This window comes from Lissotriton helveticus, chromosome 9 (genome assembly GCF_964261635.1).
Source record: "Lissotriton helveticus chromosome 9, aLisHel1.1, whole genome shotgun sequence".
Classification (NCBI taxonomy): Eukaryota; Metazoa; Chordata; class Amphibia; order Caudata; family Salamandridae; genus Lissotriton; species Lissotriton helveticus.
Genome location: NC_136070.1, coordinates 1,264,486,814 through 1,264,500,403, shown reverse-complemented (window position 1 = coordinate 1,264,500,403; position 13,590 = coordinate 1,264,486,814).

Below are 13,590 nucleotides of genomic sequence, written 5' to 3'. Positions count from 1 at the left end.
GTGAAGGGTGGGCAGTAATTAATTAAACTTACTTTATAAATAGTTGCTAAATACTATTAGTTTTTAAATTGAAAATGTTTTTCAATTGTGTATAACTTTTTTACAGCATAATTTTAGGTGTGGGTTGTGGTGATTATAGGTGTAAAGGGTGGGAAGTTACTTACATTTTATGTGTTTTAATTTGTTTTTTAATTAATAATAGTTGTTTAATTAATAATTAATTATGTTAATTATGCCAATACATTATTATTTTTTTCGATGTGGGTTGTGAGTTGTGTGTTGTTATAGGGTAGGTAGTGAATAGACTACATTTATGTAATAATTAATGTTTTTGGTAATAAACAATTTCTTATTAAAAATATTCATTTGTTTGAACATTATTTTTTATTTAATATAATATTTGTAGGTATTTGTGATATGTATTGACAATATAATATGTTTTTGTAATATTACATATATTTTTAGTTTTTTAACATATTTATATATTTTTTTATGTACTTTAAAAAAAACATGTTTATTTTGTTGATGATATTTGCTTTGTTTTTGATTATGAACTGACTAGAGTGAGAATAGTAAATTTTACCCCTCCTCAATCTAACACTTTCCCTATTGATGCACTGACTCAAGTGGGAATAGTACATTTTGTTCCTCCGCTATCCAACACTTTCCCTACTCATGCACTGACTGGAGTGGGAATAGTAATTTTTATCCCTCCGCTATCAAACACTTTCCTATTGCTGCACCCCCTGGAGTGGAAATAGTCATTTTTACCCCTCTGCCATCCAACGCTTTCCCTACTGTTGCACTCTCTGGAGTGGGAATAGTAATTTTTACCCCTACGCTATCCAACGCTTTCCCTACTGTTGCACTCACTGGAGTGGGAATAGTAATTTTTACCCCTCCGCCATCCAACACTTTCCCTACTGTTGCACTCACTGGAGTGGGAATAGTAAATGTTACCCCTCCACCATCCAACACTTTCCCTTCTGTTGCACTCATTGGAGTGGGAAAAGCAGTTCCCCCTCCGCTATCCGACACTTTTCTATTTAGAAGTCCCGGTGCTGATGATCAATTGTGGTACCAAGCACCGGAAACAACCGACTCAAATTAAGCAGTGAATCTACCTCGTCCCCCCAGCTGTGGAGTAATCTGTGCGACAACATCTGGTGATTACAGATGTCCCATGGTCCCACACAGCCATCGAGAAGTCCTGGTCACATCATAAACCTCGAAGGCCAAGTGGTTTGTAAATGTCTGCGCTTCCCTGACTCACATTTTCTCATTTTCCACATTTATTGCTAGGAAATGGCATTTCATAAATCAAACAGATAACACGCTGCACTTTTATAGTCAGCCCAATGGAGGGGACATTTCCTTTGGATTAATGAGAACATCTACAAGATTTTTATTTGACATCATGTACTCTGTGCTCAGACCAGGCCATGTATCAATAACTTCTAGATGTCATTTGGTTTGTAGAAATTGACTTTTTTCTGGAAATAAATGTATCCTATTCCTAAACATAGGATTAAAGGATTTACTTACTGGCCCATTCCAGGATGCTTCTCACACTCATCCCTTCTTCTTCCCACACTATTACTTTTGGTGTGTGCGCGTGCACGTGCGCATGCACACGACACAGAAACAGAATGGGGGGGCAGAAACTGACAGACCATGAAATAACTAATGCATTTTGTTCAAAGAGAAACTCCCCATAGAGGGGTTCGAAATCGAATAGGACACATAGGGCCCGATTCACAGAACTAACTTAAGACAAAATCCTAAACTTACTCCTTTTGGTATTCACAGAAGTTAGGATTTTGTCTTAAGTTTGTCTTAAGACAGACTTAAGACAAAATCCTAACTTATGTCTGTTTTAAGTTTGTCTTAAGTCTGTCTTAAGACAAACTTAAGACAAAATGCTAACTTCTGTGACTACCAAAAGGAGTAAGTTTAGGATTTTGTCTTAAGTTAGTTTTGCGAATCTGGCCCTTTTTGTGGAGTGTCGGCTTACATTTATTGTGGATAAGGAGTGTTAAATATAGATTACTGTACGCGTCAGTTCAAGGATTGTTCTGTTGCAGAGTCAGGTTAATTTTCTATTATGCTAAGCAACTGTGTCACCTACCAGAACACATTGTAGTTCATACTGCATGTATATGGTGTCAGAGTGAAGGGACTATATTATTACTCACAGCAAACATATGCTTTTAGGAGTGCATGTCTGTGTGCAATACATATCAACAATATGCGTTAAGGCCATAATTCAGCAGGTTGAAAGGGGAAATGGAGATTACGCTTGCTGTATATAGATAAAGCTTCGCAGATACAATATGTGATAAGGTTATATCTGCATTGATCATAATACTTTTACTAGTTTGGAATATATTCTGCTTGAGTTTGTCTATGGAGTTAACAAATGGCGTGAACATCCTTGGCTGGAGAACTTGTTGGCAACTCAGCCCAAACTGATCCAGCATCAAGGGCTGGGCGCTAAGAAGGTCTGTTTCACCTAAAGTCACTAAGATCCGACTCCATCTTTTATAGGCTAGGTTCCATCTTGGTCGATGGAAGTCGCCATCTTTCTTAACTTAGACAATGGACGTCGCCATATTCCTTGATTTTTCTTGAATCATTATCATGTCTGCCTTTATACGTAGATGTAGCCTGACCATATATTTCTAGGAACTGTGATAGAGTCAAGTTCTTTTTTTATAGATACACCATGTACAGCGACATTCGTCTGGGTCAAATGTCTACCCTTAACAATGTAATGCTTAAAAAAGAACGCATACATACCTATAACCAAAATAATGTAGTCTGAATTGACGTCCTTTTGCCTTTTATGTTCATAAGGGATCGTCTGGGACGCATACCTTGATGCACATAATCTATGTCAGACATTTCTAAACTTATGTCAGTAATTACAATTTTTGATAAGATTTAATATAAAAGAACTGCCACTTGACCACTTGTCAGGAGAGGCCCTTCTCCCTGATTATCACCTGAGATTCTGCCAGAGACGGTCTCACCTACTGCCGGCACACTTCGCACCTCGTAGATGCTACATGGCGCCTGAAGCTGATAAAGCCAAGTCTCAGAGGAAGACTGACCGACACCATCGAAGTGTGTGTTTGCCATTCGCGGGGAACACTGTCTTCACACCTCCACAGATAAAGACAGCCTTTGTTGTCAACAAGGTATTCAGTGCGTCTCTTCGCCCTAAGAAACCGTAGACTGCAAGTTACTCTACATTCCATGCTTTCTTAGTAAAGCGCATAGAAGTAGGTGTTAGGGAGTTAGGTTTTAGATTACATTTCTTTAATGTTAGAAATGTTCATTTTATTCTCGGTAGTAATAATATTCCTGTTTGCTGATTCTAAAATATTCTGTGTAGTTGTTTTAGATGCACTGAGAAACTGATTATTCCTGTAGTAATACAAACCTTTTATTTAAAAGAGTTCACCCTTCTTAGTACAGTGTGTTTGTGTGATATTGTGAATAACAAACTAAGGGGCTCATTAGGATGGAGGATTTTCCGCATCCTCCGGGCCGGCGGAAGCCACCGCCGGCCCGGAGGATGCGGAAAATCCTCTGCGGACCCACCAAAGACCCACCGCCACATTAGGATGGCTGGTGGGTCCTGGTTTCAGTCCGCCGCTTTTCCGCCGTGGTTGACTTACAACCGCGGCGGAAAAGCTGTAACATGGCTGGCGGTGTCTCTCAGACACCGCCAGCCACATTAGGATAGTGTAAAAGAGATGCTTTTCCACGGCGGCTTTTCCGCCGTGGAAAAGCATATGGATTTTGACTTCGGGGGCCCGTTGTGGGCCCCCTGGGTGAAGGGGGGGTGGGGGGTGCACATGGGGGGTACCCATGGTACCCCCCTGCATTTGTATGCAGAAATCGGCAGGCACCGCGCGGTACCTGCCGCTTTCTGCATACAAATGCAATGTATGCATTTTTAACATTGCGGCGGGTGCAGCTTGAAGCTGCACCCGCCGCAATGTTAAAGATAGAGGATGTGACCGCCACCCTGGCGGTCACATCCTAATCTTCACGGAGGGAACGCCGCTGCCCTTGCGGACGTTCCCTCCTACTCTGGGTTCGCGGATGGACTCAAGTCCGTCCGCGATCCTAATGAGCCCCTAGGTCTGTTACTGGGGATTGGTAGTAACCCATCAGCATTGCTTCTATGTCAATTACACATTGAATAAGATACCGCAGGGCTACATTAACTTGTCTTTCCTATTCATCCTGGTGCATTGAACCCAGTTCACCTGTGTCACATGTGGGCGGGAAGTCACCCCTTGTAGGGTTATGCCAAAGTTGTAACTTACTCAAAATGATGAGCTCCTTTCTTGATTGGAAAGAAGAAGTGGAAACATTCCCCAGGAGCCACAGTGCCACTCTGCAAGACAATAGGATGAAGCTGCCAAGCGTATCCATAAAATGGTCCTACATAGAAGGAAAAAAACACAAATGGTAAAATAAAAAACCCCTTGACATCTTGTTAACTCTTGATTGAAGATGAATATATCAGGAGGGATGGGTTCCTGATTATCGCTCAGCAAGCTTGGAGGCATCATACATCAAACTCACTTTCGGTCCCTCCCCAGATTGTTGGCGATGTCTGGTGTGAAGCTGTGCAGGAGTGGAAAATGCACTACACAGGGCGTCCCAGTGAGGAACTATGTTTCTCAGAAGTCCCTGAATTTTTATTAACCACGGGTGGAGCTGACGTAGTGAGACTACGTGGAGGTCCACGGAGGTGGGAAAAAACTCAGTGGAACTCCGCTCAGCCCTGCCACCCGCCTCCACCCCCCCTAATAAAAAACAGTTACACACTAATTTAAAATTAAATAAAAACATACTTACCTGTACTGCGGTGTCCCTGGGCAGCCCTCTCCTCCTCGCCGTCTCTCTCCTACGTGGGACGTACATCTTGAGAGAATTGCACATGCACGCATGCGGAGTTCTCTGCGCGTAGGAGAAAGGACGCCGCAGTACAGGTAAGTATGTTTTTATTTCATTTTAAATTAGTTTTGGAACTATTTTTTATTAGTGGGGTGGAGGCGGGGGCCTATTGCAGGCGGGGCAGGCTGGATAAATACGCTCCTCTGCGGAGTCAGAATTTTGCCCTATACTCCATGTTCCCAGCGGAGCGCGAAGTGGCAAACCTCCGCACACTCCGCTGGTGGAGCGGAGTTTACCCCGAGGGTTAATTTTGATGTTGTATGGACATGGAGGTGCCCAACTTGAGTTTTGCCATATATCTTTCCTTGTGTCTCTGTGTCTTTGGTAGGCAATCATGATACCTTGTTGCTGCAGCCACACCTTTGCTACATTGGTTTAAAATGTATATCGTAACAAACAAGTGATTTCCTTGGAGTCTGTTTGTGGATATTGGGAATACAGAGAAGCATTCTGAAAATCAAGTAATGCTGAGAAAATTAACTGTTTTGTTTTTGAACATTTTATTTTGGGCTTGCTAAAGATTGAAGGCTTCTTACATTAGGCTATGATTCGCGTCTGATGTACTTGGAACTATGCATAAGCTAGTCAGAGTTCTTAATTGATGATATATAGTTTTTAAGATTCAAAGCACAAGAAGTAAGTGACTGTTAATTACCTTTTTAGTGGTTCAAGGTGTCAATTAGGAACAGTGCTCATCTACAGCAATGAGCACAGCGTTACGAAGCCTACTGTGTGCGTGTGTGTGTGTGTGTGTGTGTATATATATATATATCATCTCCTCATGGCTCCCTCCTTTCCCAAATCGGCGCTACAAGTGTGGTCGCGTCGCTCCTGCAGTTGAGCCCAACTGCTCTCTATTCCACAAAGTTTCTCCCCCTCGAGGCAAAAAACATGGAGTCGCACTCAGAAAACCAATTCCAGCACAGCGCAGCGGTTATAATTCCTTCATGGTTTTATTCATCCATGGGGTCAGAAAAACAAAAACCAACGCGTTTCGACAGCGTCCGCTGTCTTGATCACGGTCAGTGTGTGGGTATTACTCACAGTATTTTGTAACATTTCCTTTTGCTGTAGGTACCGCCCCTTTTGGGTGTATCCCAATAAGCATTATGGGAGTTGTAGTTTTCCCCTTTCTGCAATTCTTCATTTCATGATTTAACAGTATTTGACAGATTTATAGCGACGTCCCGCCCTCCAGTGGGCTTATAAAATACATTGTATTGTCAACATTGTAAAACTTACAATATGGGATATGTTAAGTCACTACATGACTATTATCTGCGTTCCACAATTCAATATAATTATAAATTATCCCAACTGATTTTTGAGATGACGTCCCGCCCTCCAGTGGGCTCACAAAATACATTGTGTGGTCAACATTATAGAATGGGCAACATGGGATGTTTCAGTCACTACATTACCATTTTGGGCGTACCACAAACCATTGCAATAAGTTACAATTTGCTTGCATTACTTAGTGTGAGTTTCTATGTCAAAAGGTGAGGGAGGGTAGTGTACAAGGAAATTAAACTAAAACAAGATTTTAAAATTTAACTGGATAAGCGAGAGGAGGCAGAGTATTTATAGCATAGCAATTAAGTACTTTTTAGTCCATTTATAAGTGAATATAAAGTTCTTCCGACTGATTGAGGCCCAATGGCGCCATCGTTCTGAACGAAAGAATGTGTCTGGATTCTTTCCGTCTCAAAAGTTTTTCCATATGACCACCTCTGTCCGAGATAGGCATCGTTTCCAGACCCCAGAAGCGCAATTGTTTCCAGTCTCCATTATGTTGTGCCTCCATATGTTTAGCAACTGCGTTGCTTCTGTCCCTGTGAACTGTTGCTCGTACATGTTCTAGAATTCTTTTCTTCAATTCACAGATGGTGCTGCCAATGTACCTTAAGTTGCAGGGGCACTCAATCATATATATTGCGTATTTGCTATTGCAGGTTATGCATTCTTGAATTTTCCAAATTTTTTTGTTTGGCATTGTTAATTCTGTGGTTGGTTTTGCAATCTCGCATACCTTGCAGTTGTAGCACTTGACGAAGCCCCGCGTTTGTAGCCAGTTTTTCTTTTTCTTAGTAGGTTGGAAATGACTGTGGACCAACTGGTCCCGTAGGTTTTTGGCTCTCCTGTATGTGATTACTGGGTGGTTGCCCATTTTGTGGCCAATTGTTTGGTCTAATTGAAGAATTTTCCAGTTCTTTCTCAATATATGGTTTATTTGTTTTGCTTCCAAACTATAATCCAAGATTAGTCTGATTGGCTCCTCTTCAATGTTGGCCTGTTTTTGTTTCTTTTTCAAACACTCTGTTCGTTTAGTTTGGTTGGCCCTTTCCCAACATTTTTGTACCGTTTTTTTGTTGTACTTTCTTTTTTGAAAACGTTGTATGCATTTGGAGCTTTGATCTCGCCATTCTGTATTCTCGCTGCAAATTCTTCTCAATCTGAGAAATTCCCCGTAAGGGATGCTTGAGATTAGGGATTGCTGGTGGAAGCTGGTTGCTTCCAGTGTGGCGTTAGTTGCTGTGTCTTTTCGATGGAGTGTGGTTTGTATCTGGTTGTTGCTGATATACACTTCTGTATCCAGAAAAACAGCTCGGTTGTGGCTTATAGTATGGGTGAATTTTATGCAGGTGGTGCTATTGTTAAGAATAGTGAAGTATTCCATGAAACTTTCTTCTCCTCCACCCCATACGATGAACAGGTCATCGATAAACCTTTTCCAGGTGATGATATGCTTGGTAAATCTTGCATGGTTTTCATGCCAGTCTGTTTTCTCCTCCCACCACCCCATGGCAGTGCAAGCGTAGTTCGGGCTAAAGGAGAAGCCCATCGCGGCTCCATTCCTCTGTCGGTACAGTTTGTCCCCAAACATAAAAATGTTGTTGGTTAGCACACTTTTTATCATTGTCAGGAGCATTTCATTATGCCTGTGATAGTGAATATTCCGTTCTTTGAGAAAGTGGTCACATGCCTGTAGTCCTAAGTTGTTGTCTATGTTGGTATATAGGGCAATCACATCCATGGTGATCATGATGTAATGAGGTTGCCAGGTTAATTGTTCCAACACTCCAAGGAAGTCAGTTGTGTCTTCGATATATGAACGCAACATTTTGACTTGTGGACTCAAGTAGAAATCAATAAAGTTCGACCATGGTTCCAACAACGATCCATTGGCTGACACAATGGGTCTCCCTGGCGGTTTAGTGGCATTCTTGTGTATCTTCGGCAGAAAATACAGACACATTCTTTCGTTCAGAACGATGGCGCCATTGGGCCTCAATCAGTCGGAAGAACTTTATATTCACTTATAAATGGACTAAAAAGTACTTAATTGCTATGCTATAAATACTCTGCCTCCTCTCGCTTATCCAGTTAAATTTTAAAATCTTGTTTTAGTTTAATTTCCTTGTACACTACCCTCCCTCACCTTTTGACATAGAAACTCACACTAAGTAATGCAAGCAAATTGTAACTTATTGCAATGGTTTGTGGTACGCCCAAAATGGTAATGTAGTGACTGAAACATCCCATGTTGCCCATTCTATAATGTTGACCACACAATGTATTTTGTGAGCCCACTGGAGGGCGGGACGTCATCTCAAAAATCAGTTGGGATAATTTATAATTATATTGAATTGTGGAACGCAGATAATAGTCATGTAGTGACTTAACATATCCCATATTGTAAGTTTTACAATGTTGACAATACAATGTATTTTATAAGCCCACTGGAGGGCGGGACGTCGCTATAAATCTGTCAAATACTGTTAAATCATGAAATGAAGAATTGCAGAAAGGGGAAAACTACAACTCCCATAATGCTTATTGGGATACACCCAAAAGGGGCGGTACCTACAGCAAAAGGAAATGTTACAAAATACTGTGAGTAATACCCACACACTGACCGTGATCAAGACAGCGGACGCTGTCGAAACGCGTTGGTTTTTGTTTTTCTGACCCCATGGATGAATAAAACCATGAAGGAATTATAACCGCTGCGCTGTGCTGGAATTGGTTTTCTGAGTGCGACTCCATGTTTTTTGCCTCGAGGGGGAGAAACTTTGTGGAATATATATATATATATATATATATATATATATATATATATATATCACTGAAACGTTTGGCATTAATTGATAATAACAAACGGAGCCAACTTCAGATGCGATTGCTCTTCATTTATTTTGCACCTCAGTCATGATGCGTTTCAGCCGACACGGCAGCCTTGATCACAACGTGTTGCATCCTCTGCTCATTGGCCCTTACATATCATGTGTCAGACTAGCAACGAGGACAGACTAGCATTTCAAATAATTACTTCACTAGTTTTTTCTGTCCGTTCGAGTTATAAATCACTTGATAATGTTAATAATTGGGAGGTGGCGAAAAGTAACACAACAGTAAATGCAATGTATTCAAATCAAAATCGAATCAAATAACTTTATTCGATTCCACAAAGGAGTCATAAAAGTATACACTAATATCATAAAACCGCAATACATATATTCATATTTAAAATTTACAATACATAAAAAATAACCTTAAGTTGATTTATCAACAGGGCGACAGAAGAAACATTTATGAATGGTTTACTTTGGGTAGAAGTCGTGTAAATCCCAAACGGATATAGGGCCGTCTCCTTTTTGGGGTGGGTAAGCTCGTAAAAGGGGGACAATGTTCCTATCTCTAAATTTTACTAGGACCAGATCCCCACTAATATCTTTAGTTAGAGACCCTAGCCAGCCTACCCTTCTAACACTCAGGATACCTCCGTCATGCTCATGTGCAAGTGGTCTGTTTTTGGAAAGCCAGAATATGACCTTATTTAAAAGTTCCTGATGGCTTTCAAGTTTCCCACGACAGGGTGCCGGTATTCCTGATAAAACAAGAACAAATGGGGCGACTTCAGGGGGCAAGTGTATTGATTCTACGCTACTTGGACTTGGGTCCTCTCTGGCGGCAATATGCCTATTAAACCCTGGTTTAGGAACGACTTTGGGTATAGTAGGTTTTTTAAGGAGCTGTGGGGAAGTTTAGGAGTATTTAGTTAGATTAGTAGACAAAGGAACTTTTGTTGTGGTGGACAAATCAGAGCCATTGGGTATTGCCTTCTTAAGGGTGGAAGGGGAATTAATTGTAGTATTTATCTCTTTTGTTATGGAGATAGCCGTAAGGGGTCTTCCCCCGTTAGATGGGTCATTATTAGGTGGTTTGAGATTGGCTAAAATAATTCTCTCAATGCCCGTTATCCTATCACCCAGGGCGTTGATTTTTCCTACCAGTGGTGATACGATAGAATTAAATAATAACTCTATCTGAGACAGTAAAAGTACTTGGTCTACGTAAGTGCCACTCTCCGCCGTAATTAGGGGGGGGTTAGTGACTGGCGCTATAGGACCATCGCATGATTTTGGTGTGTTTAGATGATTCCCACTTTCAATAATCTCATCATGCTTCCTTTTCTCATTAGGGCCCTGAGACGAGGCAACACCTTGGGTATTGTCTATTAGAGATGGTAAGAGTAAGTCACATGGTTTCCTAATTGGGGAAGAACTGCTAGTGCGTTTTACATGGAATGGGGATGCCACTAGGGCATACTTCGTGCCACATAGAGAATTCATTTCCTCCCAAAAAGATAAATTCTGTGAGCTAACAAGGTTCAATGGGGAAGATTGCCTAATGTCTATCAATTGTCGCGACTCGTTCGCATCTTCACGAAGAGTGGGCAGTGATCCATTGGTCACCGTAAAGTTTAGGGTCCCCTGTCCTGGGTCAAGTGTTTGAAAAGATTTCTTATTGATCCGCTAAAGTGACATAGTGCAACCTGCGAAGGAAACAGACACACTAACCAAAAAGTAATAGGGGTATGTATCAAACAAAGTACTACCACAGGTTGCGGTGCCAAGGGGGGTGGCCCGTCCCGTCCTCCTCGGACCTTTGAGGGCCTTAGAGGGCCCGCCCTTTGCCTGGGCTTCGACCCAGGCTATGTCCCGCGCGCGTCCCACGTCGCGGGGTTAGAGGCGAGATTTAAACCTTACAGGCGGGGGGGGGGCGGGGACGCCGAGGGAAGAGGCAGCAGCTGGGGATCAGAGAGCCTGCTGGTCCTCGCAGCACACCCCTCGCAGCCCTCACAGAGTCTCTTGCGCTGGCAAAAGCGCTGGAAAAGCGCTGGAATCCCCGTCGTCCTTCCCTGGAATCAGCACACCGTGAGTGGCACCCGCGGAGCGGGGGCCGCGATAAGTATTAATAATGTCCAGGCCGGGGGGACGCCGAGGGAAGAGGCAGCAGCTGGGGATCAGAGAGCCTGCTGGTCCTCGCAGTCCCTCGGCGTCTGGTACTATCAGAGTCCTTTTCCCCTCAGCAGCACACCCCTCGCAGCCCTCACAGAGTCTCTTGCGCTGGCAAAAGCGCTGGAAAAGTGCTGGAAAAGCGCTGGGATCCCCGTCGTCCTTCCCTGGAATCAGCACACCATGAGTGTCAGTCAGATTCTAAGACAGTGCTTCTTAACCTGTGGCCGAGTACCTCTGGTGGTCTGTGAGGCTTACTCCGACTCCGGCTGCACAGCGTGGCACTAATTCATTCGACCTTTTATAAACATCCAATTCTGGAAAAGCATCCCACGGCTAAACTGCATTTCGCTCCCTCTTCTCACTTCAGGGAAAGCTTAACTGAACGCTGGCAATGTATTTTTGACCATTCTCCTGTGGCCAAAATAGTTATAACAGTATCCCTGCACAATAACGGTTCAGTACGGGACAAGTGTCACAGTGTAGTTCCCTTATTTTCTAGGGTTTTCATTACCATGGGCCCGATTCACAGAATGAATTTAAGACTCAATCTTAAACTTACTACTATTTTGGCATTCACAAAATGCACTTACTACTTTTGGCATTCACAGAATGCACTTACTACGTTTGGCATTCACAGAATGCACTTACTACTTTTGGTATTCACAGAATGAACTTACTACTTTTGGTATTCACAGAAGTTAGGATTTTGTCTTAAGTCTTTCTTAAGTCTGTCTTAAGTCTGTCTTAAGTTTGTCTTAAGACAAACTTAAGACAAAATCCTAACTTCTGTGAAGACCAAAAGTAGTAAATTCATTCTGTGAATGCCAAAAGTAGTAAGTGCATTCTGTGAATACCAAAATAGTAGTAAATTTAGGATTGAGTCTTAAGTTCATTCTGTGAATCGGGCCCCATATGTGTAACAGGGTTACAGTAGTAAATTTCTAATTTGACAAGTGTCTGAACATATACATTTTGTTGTGACATCGCATTACTGTTTATGAAAATTTGTTTCAGGGGTTAGAGCCTGGTGAATCACAAAATCTCCTGTCACCTCCTAAATAAATATATATATATATATATATATATATATATATGATTTACCAATCCAATCCAAACTGATATAAGGAAGGCACTGACTCCATGAATTTAACTCAAGAAAGAGTGTTTATTCCAACATGCTGCACAGACGCGTTTCGGCGGAAGCCTCCGCCTTGCTCACTTACTCTGCTGATAGTGACGCCTGTATATATACACAATCACATGCTGACACCTCTAAGCCAAAGCTGTAACTTGACTGGTTGTTCGTTGCCATTGTTACCATGAGTCATAGCATATACTATAGATAGACATAGAAAAGTTTTTTCCGGAACTATATGTTCTCCATATTTACAAAAGCATTTCCATATTGTTACCACATTTTATGTCAGTTAATGTGTAAAATAGTCAAAGAAAGAAAGAAATGTATTTAAATAAATGAATCAGCATTACATAAGGATTCAGAAAGCATTTCATACTATTACCCATATCTCGTAGTTTCTATAGACATAATCTTGTCTCGCAAATCTCTACACAATAAATATATATATATATATATATATGAGAGATACTTCTCTCTCGTATGCCTTAGTTTCAGGAATAACACTCTTCATACAACAGCACAGAGAGTTGGTTACACACAGCTGTATCTAAGGCACGTCCTTCCATTGGTGTGCTCAGCTGCAGGACTTTTACAGCGGGTTGTTAACTCCTTGCGTGCTCATGACGAGCTGAGCTCGTCATGAGGCACGGTGGCCGTGTGCTGATGACGAGCTGAGCTCGTTATGACACGCGCGAGGCTCACACGTGGGGCTAATTTCCCCGCTGTGCTGAGTGTTTTGAAAAACGGCATGGTCATGACGAGCTCAGCTCGTCATCAGCACAGCGCCACCGAGCAGCGTGACGAGCCGAGCTCGTCACAAGCACCGTGGCGCTGCGCACGCCCCCCCCCCAACGCCGCGGGGGAATTAGCCCCGCGGCGAAGGTGTTAATAACGTTCCAATCTTTATATCGCCTCTCCAAAATGCATTATCACTGCCCAGAAAAAGTGAGGAGGCAGAGAGGTTGATCTTTTATTGTCTCTGTTTGGTCTCCCATCTTATTCCCATCTCTCCATGTTTACTATTGGCCTGAATATACTTGTTGTATGTGGACACTGGTTAAGGCAGTGAGAGACAGAGGCAGTGAGGGACAGAGACAGTGAGAGACAGAGACAGTGAGAGATATTGAGTGGCAGTGAGAGACAATAGAGTCCTAGGTACAAGGCTTGTGCTTC